Source organism: Mixophyes fleayi, chromosome 4, assembly GCF_038048845.1.
Source record: "Mixophyes fleayi isolate aMixFle1 chromosome 4, aMixFle1.hap1, whole genome shotgun sequence".
NCBI classification, from domain to species: domain Eukaryota; kingdom Metazoa; phylum Chordata; class Amphibia; order Anura; family Limnodynastidae; genus Mixophyes; species Mixophyes fleayi.
In genome coordinates, this window is record NC_134405.1 from 184343014 (window position 1) to 184369247 (window position 26234).

Below are 26234 nucleotides of genomic sequence, written 5' to 3' on the forward strand. Positions count from 1 at the left end.
TAACTATAAATAAATAGACCCCCAAATCTAATTAACAAATACAAAAAGTTGAACATGAATAAGGAATGCTGGAGAGGTCAGAAGAGCAAAAAGAAAACAATCATTGGCCAATTATAAAGCCTAGCTCCAGATCTGAGATCATTTTGGACATGTTTACCAATATATAAGATGGAACTGTGGGCATTATAGCTTAAAAAAACAATCAGAGTGCAGTGGTGTGTAGGTGTGGGGGTTTGATACAACAATAAATCCTAGTTAATCTTGCAGACGCTATATGCTATTGATGTAGCCATTTAACTACTGCTCATTTTTCTGTACAGTATGTTGTTAGTAACGGTGCAGGCAAACAAGCTTGTCATTTTAAAACATTTTCATGAAAGTTGTAACATTAGTGCAATATTAGGGTCTTTATTTTTTCACTGTGATAAAATGTATACACAGGCACACAGTTACTCCACCTTTCATATTCCACTGAGGAAGACAAAAAATACAAGTGTATTTAAAAATCTGCAGTGTGTAATAAAATATGTAACTGTCCACCCCCTCCTCTTGAATAAAGCTTCCCAGTAGATGTACGAACATATATGTATACTAAAATGATTTGTTGTATTATTTACAATTTCTGCTTATTCGATTTTCAGCTAACACTACAAAAGTCATAAAAAAATAAAATATATACATACACTGTATTGATTGCTATCTTTATTCTATATTTTATTCATATGCTGAGAAAAGAGATCAATATATGTTAGTATTGGATTTGGTATATCAATTAGCACAACTTGTTCCAAAGTAGTTAAGTCAGTTTAATTTCACTTTGTATTGATGTGTGTATATCAGCTAATCAAATACCCATCTGAGTGATAGGACAGAAGGATGCCTAAAACCAGAGGTGCACAAAACACATACAGTCACAGCCCACAGAGGCAGCAGGCAAATTGACAAAGCTAAACTAACTTCACTCATTTAGGATTTTTCATCATTCTAGTTAGCAGATCTAATTACACTTTGCATTGCTGCAGGGTAACATTTCAAGTGCTAAATTAAACCATGATTTCGGTTGGAAATGTATAACAGCTGTGTGATCATTGGGGGAAGGGTTAAAATAGCTTTAAAATTATACCTTTTTTTAATCTATTTTAATAATCATTTTAGTTATCCATGTCTTACATAGCACACATGGGAACCCCCAGGGACTGACCTGGAGACTTGGGAGGCATTTTGGAGCATATCAAGATTTCAGAGCTTAAGGGCAAAATCTCAGAATCACTTGGCAAAATTCTCTTACGCTATGCTTTTCAATTACTTTCTGCTGTTAGTGTTATTTATTCTGTTTTACAATTACTGGCAGCTAGTAGAACATTCATGATACAAACCTATAACCAACAAGGGAAATACATATTTACTTCACAAGTTGTGAATGTTATGTATGTGTCATTCAGCATATTAGTAATTATGATTTCATTCTCACAGATTCACAGGTCCAAATATACAATGAAATAGAAAGGAAATAGTGATAAGAAAACACATTAGTATTTTTCATGTAGCTGGAATAGGCTGGAGATTAATGAGTAGACTATGCACTAACTGTGGTAAAGGAGTGGCTTACAAGGTCAGTTTTCTACTTTTCTATATTATTAACCAATATTTTCTATTAATTCACAACAGAACAAATAAATTATCCATATGTTACAAACAATCAGTATATTACTTTATACATGACCCTGCCGCTGGTTCACCGGTTGATCTTCCTTGGACTACTTTTGATAGGTACTAACCACTGCATGCCGGGAACACCCCACAAAACCTGCCGTTTTGGAGATGCTCTGACCCAGTCATCTAGCCCTTGTCAAAGTCGCTCAGATCCTTACGCTTACCCATTTTTCTGTTTCCAATACATTAACTTCAATCACTGACTGTTCACTTGCAGCCTAATATATCCCACCCCTTGACAGGTGCCATTGTAATGAGATAATCAATGTTATTCACTTCACTAGTTGTTTTAATGTTGTGGCTGATCGGTGTATATATACATACATACAAATAAACCATCTTTCCCAGTCAATCTAAGGGAAAGATGCATGTGTGTATATTGTGATGTACCTTTCACCTTCCGAACAGCTTCAGTGCCTCCAACCAAATCTTGACGCATGGCAATCAGGTAGCGTCCAGGATCACAAATACCAGGGAGAGATATGGGAGAGCCCCTTACCCTAAGTAGCCTCAAGCTACCTCTGTCCCAAGCCTTTATCAGCCCTTACTCAATTTCTTTGCTGTATAGGGGAGTGTTTTTCCATATACTCATCTACTTGCTGGCTCACTCTTAGTACAGTTCTTAGCAGGTAGTAACTCACTGACTTCTTTAATTTCTCTCAGTTCTCTTCTAGCTGACCGGTTCCCACACACTCTGTTTCTGTTCTGCCTCACAGATCTCTTTTCCTACTGTCAGCGCTCTCTCACTGGAAAATCTCCTCAACACCTTTGCTATGCCTCCCTTTGGAATCCTCTTTGATGGTAATGGAGTCTGGGATGTGTAGTTCCTTTCTTCTGCAGCTATGTTGGTACTGAGCTGTGTGGCTCTATCAATTGTTTTCTCAGTGTATGAGCAGTCCACGTGCAATGCCAGGGTTACATATATATTTATACTATTAACCACATATTTATTCTACAATTGGATAAGAGAAATAGATACAGTACAAAACTTTGATTCATGTCCACTATGCATATATCCCAAGTTTAGAGCGCCGAAAATTGGGGCAAGGTTCACGGCCATGTCTCAATGGAGGCATGGCTGTGATGTTATGGAGCTATGACCATATCCCCAGGGGCATGCCTAGTGCTTTCAAATCACTAGGGAGAGCCAGCACAAGCCATGGGTGTGTCCTAGGCAGTGAACCTGCTTTTTACCATAGCAGGCGGGTGGTGGGGGGTAGCTTCCTTTGATCCTTATATTGGGTGTGTGGCGCTTAGCTGTGACATCATAGCCAAGCACCACGCTCCCAGTGTAATACTGACATGGAGAAGCCACAGTCAGCAGCTTCACATGTATGAAGCCGATGGCTGCATCTACTTCATGTCAGCAGGCAATATGTCACAGGGGCACTCATTCACTGGTTTTGGCATCCTCTAGGTAACTGCCTAATGGTAGCAACTGTTCTGGCCTTAACCACCTCCCCTTCTCTCCAATCACACATTTATTGCCGCATGCACCAGTGACAGATGACAGGCTGCTTTACTTTGCAGGACATACATCTCAGTTTGGGGATAAAGCTGTGATTAGGACAGCGGGACAGCCCTCAAACTGTCCCACCTAAATCATGAAAGTTGGCAGATATGAAAATGCACTAAGGGCCTGAATTGTTAAGGAATGTAAGTCCCACTGCGTGCCATATTTTGCGTGAAATTGCTCTGTACATGCTCAGAAACGGACTTTATGCCAGTGAAAAAAAATGCATGCAATTCAAGTTGGAATGCAAATGACACTTCCAACGGCCTACAATTTAAAGAGTGGAAAGGGGGAGGGGCATATGTACATATGCAATGTAAGAGTGTCAGGGGAGGGCTGTCAAATTTTTGCCCGGGGGACAAGACTTGACTCAGCAGCCTATTTTAAAGGGAAAAAAATGCAGGTGGCCCAGTGACCCCACCCAAGGTAACCCACTGTTGGGCGGGTCTGGGGGTAGATGCCCGGCTGCCCCCCCAGCCCAGCCTACTCCTGAAGGGCGTGAAGAGGTTGAGTGCATGCACATTCATCCAATTCAAGCTCTGGGCATCTCTCAGGGACATGATTTACAGCTAAATGAGAGATGTAAATGCTGAGTGATCGTGATGATGGTCGCGTATGTATGCTAGAAATGTATGCTATGTGTCTGCAAGTAAAAGGCACTGTAAAAATGCATTTTATGTACAGTAGGCATCAAGAACATTGTGATATATGTAATCCATGTAAAAAAAAAAATTTTTTTTTTTTTACATCAATAATTTTTATTAAGGTTTTGAAAGGCAAATATGGGAATACAGAAAGTAAAAAGGGAGGGTAAACAAGGATACACAGGGAATCCCCACACATGGGGCGGGGGTAGTCACTCGCATACAACATATTCACAATAAAGGGAGGATGGATGGCACACAGTGGAGCATAAGTTGAATGACCTTTTTTTTTAATGGATTTTTATTATGATTAAAATAATAACAGGTGTGAATGAATTTAATATTTTTTTCTATGCCTTCCGATGGGACTTTATATTGCACATATGCATTACGCGTATCCTGCAGTGTGTTGTCTGTCCTCATACGGCAGGTGCCGTCTTGTCAAAGTGAACCTGTATTCAAATGAAAACTGCTTCTACTTGAAAACAGACAAGCGTGCATTTTCCGTCCATTTAAACAAAGAAAATTGCATTCACTTTGTGTTCCTTGATAAACCAGACCCTTAATCTGCATATTTAGCCTCACGTAGGTTGTTCCTCCTCAATGCAAAATGCAAACAATTTTGGTTCTAAACCATCATATTCATTAGCACAATTTGTATTCACATTTTAATGACAAGTTTATTTTCTTACATTCACATTGCCAACGTTCTAATAGTCCTTCCTACACACTGCTTCCCACACAAACATTGTATGAGACTCAAGCTTTGTGAGGAGGACAGTGCAAAACAGAACATTTCTATTTCTGTTTATTGAACAGTAATTTTCATTGTACATTACTTTTCTGTTTATAATACATTTCACTTGTACAACTATTAAATATTTCTGTGACTTTTAAATTATCACTATTGGAAAATATTTTGATCAGACAATGCTTAATTTGTAATACCTATCAATTGCTTTAAGCCATAGAATTTTGGTGAAATTTTGTTTGTTGTAGGCTAAAGAGAGGAGGGGTATATAAGTGAATGAAATGTATGGTGTATCCCGGATATCTCATTTACAAGACTTGCATAGATTGTATGATAAATCTCTGTCCCTTCCATATACTAATTTCATTGCACAGTCCAATTGATTTTACCCACTACTTTATATGTTAGCTATGCTGGGAAATATCTAAGTAGTCTGTTTTATGACCATGACTATAAAGCCAATCTAGTCTTCACACGCATCAGCTTTTTTGTAAATGTGATCACATTTTTTATTTGACCTTCACTAAAAGCAAGTACATGTTTTATCACATCTTCTGATGACCGTCATTTTACTAATTTATGATTACGTTGGCACCTTCTTTTGTCTTATTCTGATGTGGTTATTCCAGGGATTTTTTTCTCTTATATATTATCTATGAATAAAATCATACATATTTTATACCTGGGTAGTTTCTATCCCTTATGATCATTCACTAATTGAGCATGTATTTCTTGCAGCTGGATTTCTTGGCTTTAATTAAGAAATATGTAAATATGAATGTCTCCAAAGAATGTAGAAAAGGTATCTTAAATAAAAACACAATGTGGCTCATGTAGTATTGGGCGCATTTGCACCCGGAATGTAAGGAGGAAACAACGCATACATTACATATGGGCTGGGCCGGGGAGCTTACGCACCCCTCTTAGCTGGGCAATTACTTTGTAATTTGGCCCACCTGTTGGTCCAGTGGTAGTGCAATGCTGGCAGCCTGAGCGGTCTGTGCATTGGCTTTCACATCGCATACTACTCAATGTGGTCACATCATTCACTCATAGAATATTGTACTACAAGCTGTCCCCCTCATTACTACAAGCTATAGTACAATATTCTGTGAATGGATTGTGCGTCTGCAGTGAGTATGATGTGATGTGACAGCCCATGCACGAACCGCACAGGTTGCGTGCATCACATCTCTTGTAAGGCAGTAGCTAGATCCCCTTCAGAATGTGACATCACTAGGTCATGTGGCTGCACCAGTCACATGGTTCACAGTGCAGGAGCTGCTGGAAATCACTGGTAGATAAAAGGATAAGAAAAAGGGGTAATGTGATGGGGAGGGGGATATGTGTGAGTAATGCATGTGAGCAGAGGGGGCATGTGTGTGTGTAAAGCATGTGGGCAGAGGAGACATGTGTAAGTAAAACACGTGGGCCGTGGGGGCATGTGTGACAAGGGGTTCACAGTAATGAGGGGCAGCAGTGTGATAGAGATCACAGTGCGATGAGGGGTAAACTGTGATGGGGGCACAGTGTGAAGAAGGGGGCTGAAGAGTGATGGGACAGACATTTCTTCTGTTATTTGTTGCTCTCGTTGCAGTGATTGTGTATGTGTATATATATATATATATATATATATATATATATATATATATATATAATATATATATATATATATATATATATATATATATATATATATATATATATATATATATACACACACATACATTCACACAGCTGGGTGGAGAACACTGGACAGGTTTTTATTTGAATCAAACTTTGTGGAGTTTGTATGTTCTCCCTGTGTTTGCTTGGGATTCCTCCGGGTGCTCCGGTTTTCTCCCACACGCCAAAAACATACTAGTAGGTTAATTGGCTGCTATCAAAATTGACCCTAGTCTCTGTCTTTCTGTCTGTGTATGAATGTTAGGGAATTTAGACTGTAAGCTCCAATGGGGCAGGGACTGATGTGAATGAGTTCTCTGTACAGCGCTGCGGAATCAGTAGCGCTATATAAATAAATGGTGATGATAGCGAATGAGTTTTTTTGCTATCAAAGCAAATGTTAACAGACTGTTCTTGTGCTTATGGCCTGGTTGAGTGTAAGTATGCCTGATGTAAACCTGTATTATGTGCTACTGGTGCGGAGCTGGATTGCATATTCAGATGCATGTGCCTCAACATTTCCTACGTGTGCGGATTTTTACAGCATATTATTTAAAAGTATATGCTTTCAACTCAGCATCAGCCCCACAAATTTCATTATATATAATCTATAGGGCCTACTGTAATTTACAGCTAACTACCTAAAGGAAAGTAAACCAAAATAAATTGTTTTAATAAGACATTGGGTCACCATGAACCACTTGAACATTTTATTGCACTGCGGTATAGATTTGATCAGCATATGGGACCTTTAGAGGTATGAAACTCCATTCTTCCACAAGAAATTCCAATTTGATTTTACCTTAAAGCAGAGGAGGGATGCACATGGTTAATTCATATAGAATAAATCCGTATATCCAAACCAGTGAATCTCATTCACTGAAGAGACTTTCATCAGGTATTTAAATATCACAGCCCAAAATTTGAATATTGTCCTGGTAAGTGTGTATATCATTCAGACGAGTTTGGTTATCAGTGAAATGCAAATTGTTTCCTGTCACGTCCTCCCGCTGCATGATGAATAACCAGAAGGCATGCTCCTTCCTCTGAAGAAATCCCTTTTATGTGATGAAACGCGTCAAGGGCAAGAAGTGAAGAACCACTGATTGTGGAACACCACGAGGTGTACTTTATTATACTGATTTTGCCTCTGGAGGTTTTAGTTTTTATCATTCTAGCTGCCATATCAACTTGGACAAAGCATACCTTCTGGTTATTCAGCACGTCGCATGAGGACGTGACAGGAAACAATTTGCGCTCCATTGATGACCAAATTCGTCTGGATGACATACACTTACCAGGACAGTACCACCCTTGGATACGGTGTATATATATGCATTTATTTTTTATCTGCTAACCCTGGAAGTTTATAGATATCGCCTGGTATTAATTATACAATAGACTGTCGCGCTCTGAATGTATGCTGCTAGGCCTAGAGAATTGACCCGAGTTTCATGTGTATGCCGAAATACGGTCGGCGCAAATACCCACATTTTTTTTATATAAATTCTAAGAGTTGTGGAAATTCTAGCCCTGCTATCTATAACTAAGAAGGTCTGCAACAGCGTTCACTTTATTGCCTGGATACTCTTATATTATGATGAACTGAATTATAGTCATATTTGACATTTGAATCAGGCTGTGTAACTGGACGTTATAATATTTTATTACTCCAAGGAGGCTCTATTAACATTTGAAATTTATCTTGATATGTACTCCTGTTAGAACAACTAGACAGTTTCATTATTGATATTTCATCAGAAGATTTCTCATAAGTTCAATACTTTGTCAATGGTGTTTCAATCAGCGCACTGATTTATATTATGTTTTTTTTAGGAGGAGTGTGTATTGTGTTATATGTTTTTTAATAAAGTCCATTTGATTTTACTAGCTTCACGGATTGAAAATTTGCTTTGGTGGTTTCTCAATGTCCAGCGCTGTCTATATTCCTTTTCTTTTCGTCTGAGAACTCACAGGTTCTGTACAGCAGCAGATATAGAGCCACTAGCTCATTAATCATTGGGATAAAAAGTTCTCAGCGCCAGGAATATTTGTGTTGTACTTTGTACTTAAATAGCGCAACTCTGCAGGACAAATCTACAGGAAGCTGCACAGCAGGTGAGGCAGCGTCCTCTGCTCCTCAGATTAGCAGTGTGGTTCTTGGGTGTGACATCAAAGCCAAGATCCACACTCCTAGTGTAGCACTGATATGGAGGAGCAGCAGTCGGCAGCTTTACATATAAGAAGAAAACTCATCCTTCATCTGCAATAATAAAATAATATAAATATATAAATAAATACTGATGGAAAAACAATAAAAAGAAGTCTGACAACATTAAAAATCCCCTCTCCCTACAGTGCATATGTATCATTGCTTATCAATGCCATATTCTGCTAGAGCCACAGTGGCAGTAAATGTAGCACATTTACACAGTCAAAAAAACTATTTAGTTTGTCCAGGCACTAGCTCTCTATATTTTTAGTGTCCTCTCAGCTGCCATTTAGGAGGAAAATACCTATCTTTTTTTAATATGAAAACCAACACAGCAAATTAAACAGTGTTAAGGAGTACCCTGGTATTTAAACATTGAAACAGTCATGTGCTGTGCTGCTCCACCAACACGGCCTGGATAAGTATTTTTGTCCTCCTCCAATCAGCAGTCAGCTCCTAATTTTCCCATTGCATGAATTGCAGACTTCTATTAATGCCAGGGACTTTAGCCTCCAGGGACCAGTGGCAGATCCAAGGGGGAGTGTTCCGGGCACAAGCCTACCTTTAAATTGTGTCCCAGATGCCGATCAAACTGGGACAGAGTGTGGCCAATCACGGACAGGGGCGGGTCAACTGGAGCCAGCCAATCAGAATGTAGGGGGCGTGTCTATGCTAAATCTCCTCCCCCAAAAATAAAGTCTAAGTCCATCCCTGTCAGGGATGATGCTATCTAATCAAAATGCACCTTTAAATACTATATATTGAGGTAGCAATATTGCACCAAATGTGAAACTATCAGTCCCAACATGCCCTGAGGGAAGTCATAGGTTACCTATCAGAAGGATAGCTGGCAGAAATATGTAGTGCTCATATTCAGGGTCAGGATTCCCACTCTGATTTTGCAAAATCTTACAAAATCAGAACAAGTCCTGCCCCCTATCTGTGCAAACTCCACACCAATCTGCACAATATGCCCACTTTCTGACAAACCATGCCCTCTTTCTGGTGAAGCCACACCCACTTTCCCTTAGACCCGAACACATACAAGGCCCGCAAATTGGGACAGCTGTGAGGTATGTCATGGTCTGGCACACTTCACCTCATCTCTTCATCGGTCAGAGGTCTTGAAATCGCCCCCCCAAAAGCTTCTTGTGCCATGGTTGCCAATTGTCAGTAAATTTAATGATGCTAAAAATGTAGAATATTTGCTTGTTGGTAAAAAGAAACTGATGACACTAAAAATATATAACTACCTCTAACAGAGCCTTGAGGAGTAACCAGAGCATTCAACAGTACCCACTGCTTAAAGAACTAACAGATCCATTGCAAATTGAATCTAATATTATATAATACAGCAGTTAATATTGGAGCCATTTTGCATGGATCTATTAGCATTGCATTGGAGGACTGATTCAGAAATCCGTACATATTTAAACTCTGCTTGAAAATTTTAGGACTTGATAAGTACTCTATGATTGTTAATTATGTCCTGATGTAAACACACAGATTTTAGATGGTGTGTATTTTCATTTTCACATGACTGCATAGAGTGCAATATAGCATTTTAACCCAAGCTAACCTATAACCTTTTCCTATTATCTAGTTGTTGTTAGATTAGTGTGTGAGTAGAAATCTTTTAAATGGGTATTTCTTTTTAGCATATATTTCTTAAGTACAGTATTTACTCCCAATTCCTATTATTTTTTGACAGGCTATTAAAATAGGTCATTGTATGAACCAGTATGAAGATAAAACACTATTTTTAGTAATACAGAAAGATATGACATCCCTTTTTTTGTATGTGAGCATTTCTCTTCCTGTTCTGATCGGTTCTACTAATCCACCAAGCTAATGCATATTAAAAGGAACCAATTTCCATACATATATTTTAATCTTGGCAAAAGAAAGCTGATACAGCACAATAACCTGGCAGTTATATTAAAATTCATAGCATGATTTTCTTTGAACAGACATCGTTTCAGCAGCTGAATGCATATGTTAAACCACATTTGACCTCGTATAACTTACTTTCGTGACAAGAAATATTACATCTCGCATTATTTATGAGGAAAGTTATATACAGTATCGCACCTAGGGCTGTATCTATCATGTAGGCACAGTTGTAGGGCAGAGCAGCAGAAAAGTAATTGTATTCAACTATATCGTGGTTACAGTTCTTTTTGCAGTAAACTCCTTTTAATGAATGGGTGGATCTGTGCAATGTGTGCGTGTATGTGGGGTGAACATGTGGCATATACACAGTTGCAAATTTGTGGCATATTAGTGTTCTGTGGCCAAGAGCAGAACACACAATGTAAATATGACTGCATCCGCAATCTGTTCTGGCAATCAATATCAATAAATAATGTATAAACTACATAATGTTTTTTTTCCATTGCACAATAAACTTCTTTTACCCGTTACACTTATACTCTAAATTGAAATTATAACACAGAGACAGGTATAACTTTGCCAAATAAAGGTCACATTTTTTAAATCATAATTAAATTGGTGGCAGAAAGCAAAATGTAGATTCAGTGAAACAACCAATAATACAAAACCAAACGAGTGGATGGCCAACTGGCCCAGAATCCACTAACCCAGGAGATCATCGCTTAGTCTGGCCTCAGAAAAACACAAGCTCCCTATGGACTCACAATGATGTGTCCACACAAAATAGGTCAAAATAGATCCTCCACACAAAAGGACCAAGAGCTACTAAGTCATACTTGCCAACTCTCCCGGAACGTTTGCGTCATTACGTCACGGGGGCTGGTCCAAAATGACGCAAATTTTGGAACCCCGCCCCCCATCACGCCCATTTCCCCTGGCAGGCTCCCGGAAGCCAACTGAAGAAAGTTGGTAAGTATGTAATAAGTACACACTTACATTGCAAGAGGCAGGCAGGAGGGATTTTGTGCAGCAAAGAGGCAGTACAATAACAAGCAGGATCTTATATAGAAAATTCCATGGACCTAACCTAAAGATTCTATTTGATACAGCTGGATGGACAACAATACTTTAATCCTAATAAGCAAGTGTACTGTCAAACACACAACCATATTATTTTTAAGTGTAATTCACTAATAGGGCCTCACTTGTCAACGTTTCTTGGATGTCAGCATAGTGGAAAACATACAACCAATGTTGCCTGCAAATAAACATGATACTTTAAAGGAGTACACCTTGTTGTCTGCTCACTTTGTGCTGTCAAGCTCACCTGACAGCAGCTACACTGTATAAGTACCCTGACAAAATGGCAGCCATGTAGTGTGTGTTCTCAGATTGTTACTAACAGCCTCTGGATCCAGCTCTTTGACTGGGGACCATAAGATGAGGCACATAAGATTCAAACACAGCACTCAGCTGAAATCTGTGTGCTGTGATCCCTAATGCAAAGACATTGCTTTTACACTGGGATTGCTGTAGAATCCCAGTAACACAATTGCATCACCGGAACGGCTAACCAGGTTAGGGTAAGATACATGATCCATGACTCTCTTGTACCAATAAATCATTGTTACTAGCCAGCAATGCACGTGATCTAGCATTAGAGAAAATTAACTTTGCTGAGGGGCAGGGAAGACATGAGTCAATTCCATTCTGCACCTTTCTGGCCCTCCAGTGCAACAAAAAGGTTATCCAAAAATGTAAAAATGTGGCCTTATCTGTGTGGAGTTTGTATGTGCTCCCCGTGTTTGCGTGGGTTTCCTCCAGGTGCTCCGGTTTCCTCCCACACTCCAAAAACATACTAGTAGGTTAACTGGCTGCTATCAAAATTAACCCTAGTGTCTCTCTCTCTCTCTCTCTCTGTCTGTGTGTTTATGTTAGGGAATTTAGACTGTAAGCTCCAATGGGGCAGGGACTGATGTGAGTGAGTTCTCTGTACAGCGCTGCGGAATTAGTGGCGCTATATAAATAAATGATGATGATGATGATGAAACTATGAGAGCTGGCATACATTGGTAACATAACCAGCCACCTTCCCCATAAGTTTCAGTGTTAGTCCTGGCTTCACAGGTCTAGCACTGTTTAAAGTACTATAAATACATAAAAAAAATGGGAAACACGAAAATCCTCAACTGACCCCAGTGCTAGATAGTCTGGGCTGATTACTGCTATAACAGGAACACTAGCACATTTACAAAAAGACTGTTCATTCATTTGTGAATTGCTGCTTGTTCCTCATTTATCTGGACGTTAGCACCATTGGTTCACATGTATGTGGACCTGAGGGAACACTAGCAGAGGGACCAGCCCATATTTATTGTATAGGCACTTGTAGGTATATGCCTATGGAGGCAAGAGTTCCCAGTGGGAAGGACCAAAGGGCAAGTGGGGGGGGGGGGGTTGGCAGCTCTTCATCTCCCTTCCTGTTTGTTGCTCACTTTATTCTATTCTGTTTTAGTCACAAACTATGGAGCAGCGTCTTGTAAACTTACAAGAAGCTACTCCATAGTTTGTGAGCATCACCACTGTCTCTCCTGAGCAGGGATCATATTCATTTAGCTGACCGTAGCATTCAGATGGATTTCATAGATTCAACATTAGTGAATTCATATATATAGTGATCTTGATTTGACAAGACTTTGGTGAATAAATAACAAACACTGAAAAATTGGCTAATATGCTCCTTGAATCCAAAACAGCTGTGACCATCAAGATTCTACAGCTTGAACAATGCAGAAAAAAAATACAGCGCTAATACAAAAAATCTATGGGTAGCACAGTGACCTAGTGGTTAGCACTTCTGCCTCACAGCACTGGGGTCATGAGTTTGATTCCCGGCCATGGCCTTATCTGTGTGGAGTTTGTATGTTCTCCCTGTGTTTGCGTGGGTTTCCTCCGGGTGCTCCGGTTTCCTCCCACACTCCAAAAACATACTGGTAGGTTAATTGGCTGCTGTCAAAATTGACCCTAGTCTCTCTCTCTGTCTGTGTGTGAGTGTGTGAGTATGTGTCTATCTACATTGGGGAATTTAGACTGTAAGCTCCAATGGGGCAGGGACTGATGTGAGTGAGTTCTCTGTACAGTGCTGCGGAATCAGTGGCGCTATATAAATAAATGGTGATGATGATGAAATATAAACAAAATAATAAAATGTGAAATAATGGCAAAATAAAAATAAAAGCTTGTACTACCCATCCAACTGCTATCTCAGCCCATTAAAACAGCATCAAAGCATTTTGCAAAATGAGAAGGCATTTTCCATCAGTGTCATGCACTCATGCAGTAATGCGTACATTTCATGCAGAATGCATTTTATCCTAACCCACAAAAAAGGTACCATTCCCCCAGTTTTTGCTGTTCATTCTTGACATTAAAGTAACTGGGTGAACAATTGTAGATTTGTTTCTATTTTTACCTGTCTTCCCTTAGGTAATGCTTGTAAAAGATAAATATGTATTATACAAACAAAATCAAACCCTATCTGGCCCCCAAAGAGACAGTCTAAAACTAATTTCATTAGACCAAGAAATAAAGTAGATTCTCACCTAAACTGACGTATCCTGAAAGGGAATTTTGTTTTTCTTCACGAATGGGCAAATGCCCTCTAGTCATAAACTGGTTAAGCTAAACAGGTTCAGCATTTGAAAACAAACATTTTTTAAATTTTAAAACTATTACATTACAAACTAAATTAATAAAATGGTATTATACATTGCCAGCACTCTGGCTACCAAACCTTATAATCTTATCTACCACCTTTTTTCCACACCATAAAGACTGACTAACATATCACTGATATGAGCTGCAGAAAAAACTTCTAATCAGCACTGTCCTTTTCAATGCATGGCAAGGCAATATAATTGATGATTTTGCTGAATAGGTTATTGGAATTTTTGTGCAGGAAAGCATTGATTATAGTGCCTGCCTATATCTCTGAAAGACAGCGCCAAATATCACATTCACCTGATCTCTGAAGCAATCTTTGTGATGTAGGAGGAGATATTTAACTACGTTTCCTCATAGATAAGATTCACTTCTTTCATGATGTAAATAAAAAAGGTACAATGTTTGTACTATAGGCTATAAATAAAAAACTACTGAGGTTCTATATTTGACTGAAAGGGGTGTTTGGTGGAGCTCTCCTTTAAGTAGTTAGTCTACGTGAAGCTTGCTGTTTTGAATATGTATTTGAGGGGATCGATTTGCAGAACACCACATGAACAATGTCAAAATGATAATGAGGTCTCTTAGGGGATATTACTCACTAAGACCTCAATGGCAGATGGTCAATATGTTGGAGTAGAAAGTGAATCATTATCTTTGTTTCTAGAGTGTAAATAGCTTTTAGTTTTATGGGAGAATGGGATACAAAATTATATTATAGGATTTCCATTAGTGTTATAAAGAATTATGGATAGGCTTAAATATTCCAATTTGCTTTTAGTATAGACAAATCAAATTAATAATAGCAACCTACCAGATAATACCTCTGATCCGTCTAGAGCAAGTGACTAATTAAAGTAAGCATCTAAGGTTGTTGTGATTTTTATTTTCGCTATATTTTTAAATAAACCTTGTAGTGTACACGTAACAAGCAACCACACACACTGTTATAGGGTAAGACAGGTTGCTGCAGTGCCTAACAATTCACTGCCAGTGCTTAGCATTTTAGATAGCTATCTATGGGCACATCGCAACTTCATTTCTATTAAATTGTCAGCCTGACTCCCAGCCACACATGACTCCTATTTTTGCTAAATGTTAAAGTCTAGTCTTCAATTTTCTGAACTCTGCCAAAGTGAGCAATAAACACTAAATGTGCATGTTCATATAACAATGCCATATTTTTTTCATGTTTAGATTTGCAATCACATGACAATGTGCACAATCTGCAGGATCTAAATAAACTTGCAGAAGCCTCATTATATGTAGCCATAGCTTCCAACATTTTAAAAAGAAACAATGGAACAAAATAAAGTTCCCCCTATGGACCAATTAAGGTACGCACAGATCCACCTCACCGCCTCACATTTTTATAAAAACATGCCCCTTTCAGAGTACGAAAGTTGCCATTATTGGAGGTATGTATGTAATTACTGTAAATATTATAAAACTTATTTTCTTAATTTTATTGTTAATGTTGGATGGAGTTATCTTTTAACTTTTTTATCCCTTACAACCTCCCCAATGCTGCCTTTTAGGTCCTAAATAATGTTATGGGATCATATTCCCACATACCTTGTTATTTTGGGTACATTCAAGTCCTAAACTACTGGAAAATGAACACTGTGAGTTAAAGATTTCAGGTGGAATAAAGGGGAATGTCCTGGGAGAACCAGACACAAAGGGACACTAAATAAACCCCACCAAAGTAGAGTAAATGTAAGTTGAAAAATTAAGCTCTGTTCTTTATAAACCCACACTTTTAAGTTAAAGAGAAATATTTTCTAACACATAACATTCTGTTTGCTTCAAATACACAAAAATTATTTTTAGCATCTGATTCTCTTTAAAAGGTGCTAAACCTCAGAACCCTTTTACAAATGTGGGGCTTTATGTCTCCTTTCATGTTGGCATAATTGCTTTGTTGTGTTCTGCTCTCAGCCCTGCAAATAGGAAGTCATTTTGTTCCTTTTTCCATTTCGACATCACAAGCATCTTTGTGATTTTGTAAAGCCTTTTAATGCAAATCACAAACTTTAGAAATGATTGGTGATTCTGTTGAGAACATCCCCATGTAGTTTTGAATAACTGTTGAGCTGTAAGCTCTAAGTTTCGTAAGCTTCCGTTTAGGAAAAACAGTAATGACAGAATGTTTGACAATAATGTATTAACATGTATAGGAACAATTTATAAAATGTTGTTGCACTGCAAAGTGCAGTGAAATTATTTTTAGTAAACATATAACGACTTATTTCCAGCACTTATGATGGACATAAGGTAAAATAATAAGACCTAGTCAAGTTCCCTTTTATTTTTTTCACAACAGAGGGTAGCTAACCATTACCTTAATAATATACCCCACTTCACTTATGAGGAAAGATATGCATGGTTTAGAAAATCATAGCTGAAGGGATTGCAGGGGGTCACATGTATGAACTCATTACTGGACACAATTAAATAATGCAAACCTTCAACTCACTCATCAAAAGCACAATCACCTGTAACCCAGATATCTAACAAAATGGCATCCTCATGTAATACTGCAAAGCAACTAGTGATCTAAAGCATAAGTCATTTAGACTTATGCACAATCCCCATTCTAATGACCTTAATCGACAAGTAATCGTCTACTTAAAATCAAGCAGATTAAAGACAGGCACCCATTACAGTTCAGTTGATCCACAATGAGGTAAACTAGTTGGACTAGTGAGAACAAACACCTCTGCTGAATACAAGTAGTCTGTGACATAAATTTATGACCAGTACCAAACTATAGCCCAAAAGATACTTGAGTAAGTGAAGCAAAATACAATGCTGTTCCAAATTTTATGCATGAATTTTGAAACCATTGTGTGCCACTTAAGTACATTTAGTTGTAAAACATACATTCACGTCCCATGTGAAATGTGTTTAAAATTTGAGAATAGAGGATATTGCAAACACAGTAAAAATATTATCATTAATCCTATAATCTGTATTTTGACATTTGGAAACTCTGAAGATCCTAATAAGTGTGACTCAAGGTACAAAACTTAAAACAAACTAATATATTAAAGCCACTATATATTCAAACTCAACAAGTGAAAAAAATAGAACAATGATGTGCACAGATTAGTGCAGTCTACACAGTGTCTAACAATATGAAGACCACTTTCACATAGATCTCAGAGTTTAATTCTTGGGAACATCCAATATATGGTTAATGACAGTACAAAGATAGAGAATCTGCACAAAAACATGTGGACATATATCGTAAGGCTGCAAAAGGTGCATGTAATTGGATATTAAATATTGAACTTGTTGCAAATAGAGAAATAACACATTTTAAAACCATATTAGTATGTACTGTGAATGATATTCCTAAATGTATATACATTATGAAGAAATAGTCATTCCTGTTGCAAACCCAACCACTGTGACTGTTAAGTATTGCAGTCAATAAAAATGCAAGTGCTAGACTTGAATTTAGATAATTTCTTCTAGGGTGAAAACCAGATTCAAACAACCATTAGAGTTTGTGAACTCAGAAAGCAAGAACCATGTATGTAAACTTGAAAACAGCATATATAGCATTAAACTAGCAGTAGGTGCTTGGGGGAATCAGCCAAGTCCTGAAAGGGTTTTCAAAAAATAAAAACAGAACCGTATTTAAACGAAAAACAGATAGAAAAACTTGGATAGATATTTTTTCGAATTTAAATAATTTATTGTGAACATTATTGACATCCTGCTTTTGTTTTATTGAAAACACACATTTTGGGAACATCCATGGGCTGCACATTTGCCCCTCCATGCACATGCTTTCACCTCAGGTCATGGGAGTAATCTAAGGTGCAGCTTATGTGGCTCTATGGGGGGTATTCAATTGTTAGCGTTAACGGGAAAAAACGAGCGCTCAAAAAATATTAACATTTATACGGTAATATTGCGCGAGAAAAGCGTTAATACTCAGGGAGCGGCGAGCTGAAATTCCGCGAGTAATTACCGTATTAACGCTAAGATTTTTTGAGCGCTCGTTTTTTCCCGTTAACGCTAACAATTGAATACCCCCCTATGACTGCATTATATTGTTGAAGAATTAACCCTTCTGCTGTTAACAACACACTTAATAGACCACAGATATAGATTAAAATCACTTGGCACCGCACATAAATTGTTATAGTTCTTAGAACTTCTGTGACCTGGGATGCACTCAGATCCCATGAGCACAGCAATCTCAGAGAGATCACTAAACCCACATGTTATAAAAGCTTCCATTGATTCACAGGAAATGCTAGTGGTTTTGTCACTGGGTTTGCTGTAGTAGAGATGGGATCTGGGTCAAGTAAAGCCCAGATGATCTCTCCCACAGAAACCCTAGTGTTAGAGCATGTGTTTAAATGCTGTAGCATAAGAGTATATGTCTATGATACATGCTATACCAAAAATAGTTTACAAAACATTTAAAACAAATATAGTCAACAAAATGAAGAAATAAAACAGATACTCAAATACTTCCTACATCTATATTTTATTATAGGTTAACTCATACACTAAAAATCCAATAAAGTGCACATATTTGGTATCTCTATGAACAAAAGTTGCAGTGTAAAGTCATTGGAATGTTTCATGGGTTTTCTTAATTGTGTGAAAGTGACAGAGGGCACAACCATAACCACGTTTAAATTCCCTCTCAATAATTTGCTCACAAATAAAGAAAATATTTACTCAACTATAATACCAAAATAATCTGCCTATCACTTTCATGTATCTGCTCCAGCACAAAAAAAATAAAACATATTTTTGGGTAAAGTAGAAAATAAAAAATCTGAAATAGTATTCTTGGACCTTAGTCAGTGGCATTGCTGGCACTTTTGCTTTTGTAGGGCAAACACAAGGATTTACCTTAACACAGAGATTAGACATGCCTAATTTGTAATGAAAGGAACACACTATTTTGCAATTAATGTTAAGTGAGGTTCAGAATTTAAAAGAGATATTATACACCAAAAGCAATAAAAGTCTTACAGCCATACATATTTAGTTATTTCTTAAGAGCTCTGCAGGTAGTTTCTACTATGCACCTAAGGGCAGAAGAGGTGGCAAAACAGATTTGATTATTTTGAGAACAAAGAGTTCATATGGATGAAAGCATTGAGTACAGTATTTGTACCATACGTTTCTATAACAGACTTTATTAATGGTGTTATTTTTTGGCGACCATATTGTAAGTGTTATTTATTTTTCATGTTTTCCTTTTTTAAGACATTTTATTTTAAGAACTAGAGGGGAAAAGAGGGGGGTACAGAAAATAAAAATGGTTGTGGTGGGGAGTAAATGCATAGGTTAGAAATTACAATATGCAAATTATGCTCTATAAATTAATTTGCAGATCTATAGTAATCAAAAGAATGTGATATTATGAATTAGCATATGTATTTCTTACCTTAGTGGTTTTATTTTTATGGCAGTCCCACCATGTGTAGGACAGAGTGTCTTCTTGCCTGTGTTTCCTCCTACAAAGACTAGAGGAGCCAGAGAACTTAACTTGGAGTCTTGTGGGGGAACCAAGAAGCATGTTTAGCCTTTTAAAAAATTAACTTGTATTAAGGCCCACTGATCAGGTATCTAAGATCTCCCCTATTTCCCACTCCTATCGCAGTTCATGAGGTTCTTTAATAGCTTTTTTTGTATTCTTGGGCTCTTAAAGAGTTTATAGATGTCAGATATTAAGCCTTTTGAGTATGAATGAGGAGTTGAAATTGTGGAATCTGCAAGTACTGGCAGAAGTCAGTGGGGGATATGGAAAAACTTCAGGGGAGCGATATCTAACATAAAAGTTTTACACCATGTTTATTCCAGTGTGAAAATGTTTGGAGATCAAGGTCCAGAGGGAATACAGAGTTGTTCCACAGAGGGAACATTGATTGAATTATGGAGGTTAAATTACACTGTCCCAATTCTGCAAATATTATTTTGTACTGGGTCTGTGTAGAGATTGTATGCATATCCTGGATCTCCTCCTAGATGATATGAAGTTCGGAGATAGTTGAAGTATTTTAAACGATGTAACCGGAATCGACACCTAGAGGTCCTGAAAAAGGTAGTGTATTCTAGGAAGGATATTTATTTTGATGTCATTATCACACATTCGCGTGGTCAGGTCTTGGCTTACCTCTCTAATCCAGTCCCCTGCTGGTCTCCAGCACAGCCGTGATTCCTAGCAGGTGCCATCTTGGAATCAGGTATGTGCATATGCAGACCCTTCTTTTGAAGTTTCCTATCTCCTCTCATTGATGGACACGCCCCCCCAGTAGCCACAGTATTTAAAGCACCCTTTTCATTCATTTGATTGCCAGTTGTTTGGTGTCTTTCACCTAGTGCAGACATGCTTTTCCTGACTCCCTGTAATACCTGTTACTGCTGTATTCTACCTGTTGCTACCTGTTGCTATATTGTGATCCAGTCTCCCCGCTGCCAGCATCTTTGGACATCAGCATCTACCATCTGCAGACTATCGCACCCTGTTGCTCCTGTTACTGTGCTTCCAGATTTTACCAGGACTTTCGTGTATGCTGCTGCTATCTTTTGCCATATTCTAATCCAGTCTCCCCATTGTCAGCCCCTCTGGACCTCAACATATACCATCCTCCTCCAGCTCGTTGCAAAGAGAATGTCTGTAAAAGTACATGTTAAGATAAATTAATGTTATGAAGTAAACGGGAGGAGAACGATCGAGAGGCAGAACAGCTGTGAGTTGGACAGCCAAGCATCGGTATGGAATTCGTGTGGCTCCAAGTCCCGGTATAATGTGCAATAATGGGCTGCAGGTGCAACGAGCTGGAGGAGGATTATAAAAGAGAAGCTGTATACATTGGAGAGACAACCTTGATAAAGACTCATATCGTGGAGTTGAAACGCGTTGGTTTTATATGGACTACATCAGGGTTAAGGAGTGATCAACGGGAGAATATCAAGAAAAAAGTCGGAGAAAGACGTTTTGACCGCCTATTCACACCCGTTCTCTGGTACGAGTCCATTTTATATGTTTATATGTTTTTAGACAAGTGTATTAAAAATGCGCCATATCGCTCCTTTTTTTTGTCTATTTTGAGTGTGGCTCACTGAACAAAAGGAGGAGGAAGTCAGCGGATAACGAATACACATCAGAGTCTTATGGGCACATTTTTCAATTGAAACAAAGTAAGCGCACATCCAAAAGGGTGCGGAGAAAATAAGAAGTTTTGGGTGCTTTACACTTATGGAAATTATTTCTGAGCACGGGACTATGTAACACATGTAATCTTAAAGTGTATAGGTTGTGATTATATCAGACATACCACACCATTATGAGATTTATGTTACAGGCAAAACGTTAATTGATGTTGTTGGTAAGATCGTTTAGGACAGGGGTGTCCAACCTTTTAGCTTCCCTGGACGAAGAGTTGGTTTGGGCCGCACATAAGATACACTAACAATAACGATAGCTGATCATCCAAAAACCATAGAAACCATAGTTAACATATATATATATATATATATATATATATATATATATATATATATATATATATATGAGAAAAAAAGTGAATATATATATGTATATATATATATATATATATATATATATATATATCACTTTTTTTTCAAATCCCCCTATACTTACCTTTCAATCGCCCTGTTCAAAAAAATCCTCTCTAGTTATTATACTATAATCCCTTTTTGTATTGATTCGATGCAATATCAATAAAGTGCATTTAAGCCAGGCATTGTATATCAGGGTGCCCTGACCAGGCCTGCGGTATCTGACATATACATCACTGTGACCCCAAATTGTGACCTGTTTTGCTCCTCCAGTAGTTTTTAGGACATCTTAAGAGTGCAAAGAAGCGCTATATATATATACAACTAATATATTCTTAGTCAAGTTTAATTTGTGATTTAAAAAGGATTGGCTATTGATGTTATGATTTTTAGATTTCATTTTGTAATGAAATATATTAGGAACTAATTATGGAGATATGTAGTAGCTTAACAACATTAAGTGGGTTTAATGCCTCCTTAGAAATAAACTAAGTAGGAATGGGTAATTAGCTATCTTTGAAAAAATCTCAATCACTAAATCCGTCATTATGAGAACTGCTATATTGTTTCAGTACTTAAGGATCAAGAGAAAGTTAACAAATAAGAGCAATTTTGCAAAGACTGAAAAACCGTGAGTGATTGTTATAGAGTGACCCTTGACCCTGTAGCGGAGACTTGCCTTATTATACATACACTCATACACTGTAACTGTACAACAGCAATTCAGTTGGGCACCTGTGATTAGAAAAGTAGTGTGCCATTATTATTCACACTTTGAACCAGACGGTTAACTTTAGCTTGAGTAGGACTACTGTTCTATGCTATAAACAGGAATTCAAAGGCTTATTAAATGTACGTTTTAGTGTCACTACTTTTTTACTTTTTAGTAGATTATTTGTGACATATTGGTCTTACTCAGCACTGTTCCTTTGCTGTTAGTTTTTCAGTTCTAAATGTTGCCTTTACCGTTTAAGAGGTCTATTACATGACTGGTGGCTGGAGACAGTAGTTTTCTAAGTCAGTCTCAGGGCTTAGGCAGTCTTGAGAAGGCAGATGTTGGAGTTGTCCTTTTTTTAAACAGTGGAGTCCACTTGGGAAGCTTTTCAAATAATTTGGGACATTTTAACAATGTAAGTGAAGTATGCTTTACCTTTGCCAAATTGCTGTAGGCAAGCTAATTTTTTTTTGTAAATTGACCTTGGAAGATTTAGTGAAGCAAACTCTAAGGGTATCCCTCTGTAGAGTGAATACGAGTACAGTGTCAGATGAGAGTAATAGGCTTTTTTGGATCAGATATAGGTGCAGTAGTAGTTGTTGCCTTCAGATATAAGCAGCAGAGCAGGCTGGGAGGCTCCAGCAGCATTCAGGAAGGGGCTACAGTCTCTGTTATCAGGGAGGATAATATAATTGTTGCTGGGATGCCAGCAATTTTACCAGCAGGATGACAAGGCTAGGATGTCAGTTGCCCAATCATATCTATGGGGGAATATAACAAGAATTTGTTTGCTTTGATGCCCCAGTTGGCAGTGTGCACCAATCAGGAATACCTTGTGAGAAAGACCTTGGGCCTGTCTGAGAGGGACTATTATGAGAAGACATCAGTCTAAACCCGGTGCGGAATAGGCCGCAGACAAAATGGAGTGTTATGCTGGGTGGGTACAGTATTTGTAGGGTTTAGCTCGCTTCTAGGGGCTTTTATTTCATGATATATACTCTGAATATAAAGAGAGTCCAGAAGGCTAATTGAGTATGAAGACTTTGGGACAGGAGAAGCTCCTGGATAGTTGTATTTTGTGATAATTCTCAACAGTGATGCAGGAATGTTTCCATCATGTAAGGTGGCTAAGCTGCACCTCCTTTTTATTTTCTTTAAGACCTGACTAATCTATGCTTTATATAGGTGGATGATATGTTACTCCTTAGCATGAGCAAGAGGAGGACAATAGTGATATCTCTTTCACTTTGCTTAGAATGCAAAGTAAAAGAGATGAAAATGGAGGTTATTCTACCAGGAGGTTTTCTTCAATCAGAAAAACAAATGTAAAGATTCACTGAGCTATTTAACAATGGATGAGAAAAAGGAAGTTAATAACCAGAAACGTGAATATGACAAAAATGTTTGTAATTTGAAAATTGCAATTTATATCTACTGTAACAAAGCCAGTGTTCATAGCCTCAGCAGCAATACCCTAATTATTATTATTATTCATTTTTATTTATAGGGTGCCACTAGGTATCCGTAGCGCCGTACAAGGACAGACAAACACGATACAGGGTGGGACAGGCACGGTACAGTTAACAAAAAGCACAGTAACTCAGAAGCTCAATGTACAGCTAGATGAGAGGTGAGAGCCCCCAGCGGGGTAGAGAGAGGAGTAGAAGGGCAGTCGGACCTCACGGAAGACAAGGAGCTGGAGAGCAGAGTTAAAGTGGTGGAGAACAGAAGGAGAGGAGGTACTGCTCAAAGGAGCGTACAATCTAAGGGGAGGGTAGGACGGACAGAGACGCAATGATAGGAGGAGGAAATGGGGAGAACGGAGGCAGAGACGGAGAGGGGGGGAGAGGAGAATGAAAAGGAGGGAGATAGGAGAGGGACAGGAGGGAGGGCGGGACAGGAGGGAGGGCGGGAGAGGGAGGGAGGTAGGGGGAGACCCTAATGTAGCTTAAGTTTTTCTATATCCCATTTAAGCACATTTTGGCGAGACGATCCATGAACAGCTTCCATAGAGAACCATCAAGGCTTTACAAATTGGCACAAACAAAGACCAGGAAACCACACATAAATCCCAACTTATGAAAGCTTTACAAAATGAGGTGATCCTAATCTAATGGAAAAGCAGGCTCTTTTCCATTATTTTCAGCTCAAACACCTTAACAATTATCTAGAAACAATGTTTTATTTGGAGTTCCAACCTCTACTATATTGCAAAACAGTCACCTGGATCCTAAGGTACAGCTAATATGTATTAAGATGGAAGACTTTTCTGATGGCTTCAATTGTTGCCTAAAAAAGGATTGAATTGCGGCTCTAGTCTAAGCCCCTGAAGGGGTTACTGCCTATAAAGGGTTGGACTGATAAACAGCTGTATTTTTGCTAATTACTGTGGAAGACTCAAAATTACATTAATTTGTTTTTTTATCTTTTAAGAGGCATAATTGGAAACTTCATAACATCTATATCACGAGCATGCAGGTGGATTACTGTTCCTTGCAATGAATAATATATTCAAAGGATTGGATTCTTTATTTTCTATATGTTAAGCAATGTGGTTGCGTTGGATGGACACAATATATAATTTGGTTGTTTGATATTTAAGCATATACCTACTAAGTTTATGGTATCGAAAGATATTTTAATTTCATATGATTTTTTTATATCAAATATAATAAATAAACATTATATTAGTAACCAATACCAGCGCTCATCTGTGTTTTTTGGCTTGTTGTTTTTGGTATATATCAGGATACAGTACCTGTTAAAGTTTGAGCAGTGGTTTGGCCAAGCACCCTGACATACTCCTCAGCGCCTGATTTGTTTCTTTGTTTTTGCTTTACAAAATGAGAGCATAATTGAAATGCAATATAACCCTATTAGAGACAAATGTTGTAAATGAAATGACTAAGTCATTAACCCTTCACTGATAATATTGAGTAGGGCACATCTTGCAGATATACCCCATAATGAATGCCAATCATCTGTAAAGGTGCTCAGATACCAGAGTCGAAAATATGAAGTTCCCCGCAGATCCCAAGTCCATGAAAGCTAGTAATGGCTGAGGACCAACAGGAGAATGCAAAGTGACAGACATCAGAAACGCGGATTCATGCTGATTGTATGGAGTAGAGGACTGGAATCCTAGGCTGACCTCCCTATAATCACCTAGGAGAGAACATTTCCCGGCTTCTTAGTGCAGGAAGAGAGGAGATGTCCGGCCTCCCCGCAGTAAAGGCACAAACGGTTTTTCATACGTCTCTCATGTTCCTCAGGAGATAGTCGTGACCAACCAATTTGCGTAGGCTCCTCAGTAGTAGTTACAGGAAACTGGAGTCCAAACAGTGAAAAGAACGGTGGGTACGATCTCATTCCAGAGTGCGCTCACTGTGTTGAATGTCCACTTTGATTCAAAGTGATACTAGATCATCCAAACTGGCGGGTAAATCCAGGGATGCCAGGTCATTTTTATTTTGTGATCGTTTAAACCTTGCCAGAAGGGAGCAACCAGAGCATTATTGTTCCAGCAGAGTTTGGATGCTAGGATTCGAAATTACACTGCATATTGGCCAGCAGAGAGAGACCCTTGGTGCAGATTCAGAAGACCAGTAGCTGCAGAGGATACTCGACCCGGCTCATCGAATACCTTGTGGAATTTCTCAATGAAAATGGAAACATTCTGAAGCATGGGGTCATCTCTCTCCCACAGTGGCGATGCCCAGGCAAGAGCCTGACCAGAGAGAAGGTAGATTATGTATGCCACCTTAGTCCTCTCGGAAACTAAATTCTCAGGTGATAATTCAAATTGTATGGCACATTGGTTAAGGAAGCCCCAACACTTTTAGGGA

The 26234-nt window shown here is 38.3% G+C and overlaps 1 protein-coding gene across 2 annotated transcripts in view; it reads right to left on the bottom strand.

Annotated features, from left to right (window-relative positions):
* Nucleotides 1–26234, bottom strand: part of KCND2 (potassium voltage-gated channel subfamily D member 2) — a 375371-nt gene that overhangs the window by 298490 nt on the left and 50647 nt on the right. The gene's annotated exons all lie outside the window — the stretch shown is intronic.